Source organism: Schistocerca gregaria, chromosome 1 (assembly GCF_023897955.1).
Source record: "Schistocerca gregaria isolate iqSchGreg1 chromosome 1, iqSchGreg1.2, whole genome shotgun sequence".
NCBI classification, from domain to species: Eukaryota; Metazoa; Arthropoda; class Insecta; order Orthoptera; family Acrididae; genus Schistocerca; species Schistocerca gregaria.
The window spans coordinates 920714874-920718560 of record NC_064920.1 but is presented as its reverse complement, the minus strand read 5'-3'; the positions used below and the strand labels follow the sequence as shown (position 1 = coordinate 920718560).

At 41.6% G+C, this 3687-nt stretch overlaps 1 non-coding gene across 1 annotated transcript; it reads right to left on the bottom strand.

The window, feature by feature from the left end:
- Positions 1-1671: 1671 nt before the first annotated feature.
- On the bottom strand, positions 1672-1769 carry LOC126286752 (U6atac minor spliceosomal RNA). Its single transcript, XR_007551720.1, has one exon. It is a non-coding gene; the product is annotated as a U6atac minor spliceosomal RNA (small nuclear RNA).
- Between the last annotated feature and the right edge of the window lie 1918 nt (positions 1770-3687).

The following is a 3687-nucleotide window of genomic DNA, read 5'->3' as shown; positions in this document are numbered from 1 at the left end:
ACGCAGGAAGCGCCTCCTACGGCGCCGGCTGCAGTGATAAATCGAGGCGCCCCTTCTTGACAGGCCGGCCGCCGCAGCTGACAGCGAGCCGCCACTGGAAGCCGAGGGCAACAAAGAACTCCGCGGTGGGCCCACTTGCCGGCCACCTGCCCCAGTCAAATGTCTGACTTGCTTCCAGAGTCCGACATTCAACTACCACCTTGTACTCTGATACAGAACGTTTGTCGACGCCTCGTGGAAGGATACACGGTTGCAATTAGAGTCATCAAAGCACAAGATTTTTCAACTGGTCTCCTCTTTTCTGACATGAGACGATGTAAAGCACATCACATTAAAAAAAAAGTTCAAAGATATTAGGGGTGAACAGAATAGATGTGGAACCTGATGCAATTAAAAATTTTTGAGAATATCGTCATAATAATCCCCGCTCTCTGATAATCGGCTGGTAGGACTTCCGTACAACTGAGTCCAGTTTTCTGCACGAACTGATCTCATCAGTAAAATGTAGGCTGAGTGAGGATATAGAAAAACCTTCATTGTGTATTTTCCACCTCTTATTTTCGTTTAAGAAAATGAAGTACACGCTGAGTACCTGAAGTTCACAAGTGAGAGGAAGCTCGAAAGTGTGATGGGAATGTCGGAAGGCGTGTAAAACAGTTTAATAAACCACATGATGTTCATTACAACATTTAAAGTCAATAAAAACAATATAATACCTAAACAGCCGTTACACAACTAAAATGAAGAAATTTCGCAAATTGAGAAGTTGCATGGATAATGTGAATATCCGAGAGAGAGAGAGACAAAAGTCCTTGCAGAGGCGTAGGTCATTATGCAGAACATCAAGTGCTAGATATTCATCGAATTCTGAACGTGACTTTCCAGTACTCAAGAAGTGAAGGCAGCCGGCAACATCACATAGCAATTCAACTTTTGGTGTTAATGAAAATTTCTCTTCTTGAAATAACTCCTGCTTATAAATCACAAAATTTTGCATGCGTCTGATCTCAACGTGTCAGTGATTGCTAGCTGTGTACCGACGTACCTTTGCTGCAATTCTGGTGATGGCTTAAGCTGAAACACACCATGATGTATTGTTTTATAAATTAAAAAAAGATAATGTTGGAAATAAATTAAGTAGAGAAATAACTCTTGCACAGGTAGATTTTGAATCTGTTCATGCATACTCACAATTAATTTATAGTATATTAATACCTTCAGCTGCTAACGGGTGTTGATATGTATCTACGGAAACAGGTGAAAATGTTTGCCCCGCCCGGGGCTCAAAGACGGGATCTCCTACTCACATGGCAGACGCCCTATCCATCTTTTTTTTTTTTTTCTTGTTTCAATCTCATTTTGTTCGATTTCGTTCGTTGTATCTGCTCGGGGCGGACGTCGGAAGACACCCGTTTCAGTTCGTCGCTGCTCCATTTCCGGAGCCGCGCTGCTGCTACGGTCGCAGGTTCGAATCCTACCTCGGGCATGGGTGTGTGTGATGTCCTTAGGTTAGTTAGGTTTAAGTAGTTCTGAGTTCTAGGGGACTAATGACCACAGCAGTTGAGTCCCATAGTGTTCAGAGCCATTTGAACCATTTTTTGAGCTGCTCCATTAACTCAGTTTTCTTATTACAGAGGGCATTACCGAACACGCTGAGTTACCGTACCGGCTTAAAATGGGTCAAGCGCTGATAACTCAGCGGTGCCTCAACCTTATGTGTTCCATTCCTGTCTAGGGGAGTACTAACCGTCTCTCCTTTCATACAAGACATCCATCTGACCCACCGAGGGCACAGGCGGCAGCGCGACTGCAGGGACTACCTTGCGCACGCCTCCCGCGAGACCCACATTCTCACCTTGTATGTCCACACACTATATTCGTAGCGTTCCGCTCCAACACACTCATTACTCGTAGAAGACATTCTTACTAAGTCCCGTAAGAGTTCGGGGAATATGTGTGCACCCGCTCAGAAGAAGAAGGTCATAGCTGGTGTTGCCAGAACTATATACTTATAAGGATATGGTGTCTGTTCTGTCAGACATGTCCGAAAGAACAGACACCATACACATATAAGTATAGATTAATTTATAGTTCGGAGCACCGTTATCAAAAGCTCATGCACTTATCCATGTCTTCCTTAACATTAATATGTGCTTTTCCGTCAGTACATATCTAGTGCTGGTTAATATAGTTATTTTTTGTTGTTATACACGTTTTATGCATGTGAATGCCACTGTCAATATCAGCTGAACTAGGGGTATGGGCCACTTGAATACTGAGAGTCGAGAGCGTACAACCTGCGATCATATAAGATCTTTCAGGCTAGTTAAAATATTTCGTTATAAAATATATAATGATGAATAAATATCGACTGCAGTAGTTTCTAAGCTGCCAAAATATTTGAGATAAATGAATGTCTGTTGAATTAGTTACTGTATTGTACGGACTACAAGACGCTGCAGAATATAATAAGTGCCTTAATTTTTATGCATTTTTTAAAAAAATATCGTTTTTACCGTTTTTATTATTAGACTCCAACGCCAGACCAAAATTCTTAGTTCGTAGAACCCATCTGACGTTTAATATCCCTGAAAATCGTCAACTGAACTTTCTTCCTCTTCTTTTCCTTCTTCTTCACCATCATCGTTGTGTTCTACATATATAAGATGGTCTTCACTGCCCTCGGGAGCGTTACTTATGCCACACTTCTTGAAAGGTCTAACAATGAAGTCGTTACTCACTCCAGACCCCGACTGTCTTATCCACTGACAAACTTGTTTGATTGTAGGTCGTTTTAAAGCTCAATTCGGTGTGAATGCATGTTTGGTTTCATCCGTCATCCATTTGCTCCATTCCACTCTTATATACACTTTTAAACGGTTTATTCATCGAGGCATTAAGAGGCCGCTCTTGTGAAGTACGTACTCCCGCAGCAAAAGCGAGCTCTGTATTTCCTTATCGCAATTTCTGTTTCAATGAATTTTGCGAATGACTGCTAAACTAATCTAGCACAAGAAGACAACCCTTCTTCAATAAATCGCCTTTTCTTCTCTCCCACACTCTTTTAATGCACAATTTCACACCTGCCTCGTCCATCCAACCCTTGCCACGTACTTCAACAACGACACATGGAGGTATTTCAGAAGGTTTTGGAATTATTTAGCGCTTTAAACGATCGTTGTACTAAGTTTAGAACTGTCAGCACAACATGAAACCATAACAGTATACTGAATTTTTTCATGTCCATGTTTTTATAGTTACAGTTTTAGCGCCTTTCATGGAAGCTGTTCTATTACTCGGTACACAAAACGTCAGAGGTGTTCCGGCCATGTTCGCTATTTGGCTTAGTTCCAAACTGGTTTTCTTTCGATGCTGAATCATAAAGTGAGGGAAACACAACGTTTTTTCTTCATGCTCTTGTGACATTTCCTTAGATATTCTGGTTTTGGTTCGCATGTAAGTCCATGACGCTTCATAAATCTCTAGCACAACCCCCACCCTTAATGTCTGTTACGTTCCGCTGTAGTGCTACTTTACGAGGGAGTCTTCTAATCATTTTTGTATCAGTTCCAGTGCCTTTTTGATTGGGCCCTTGAATCCACTTCAATATAACGTCTTCCAGTTTTGACCATTTTTTCATTTCGTCATCTATTTGCTCATTTAGTCTTCTTCATTTCTTTCAGTTCT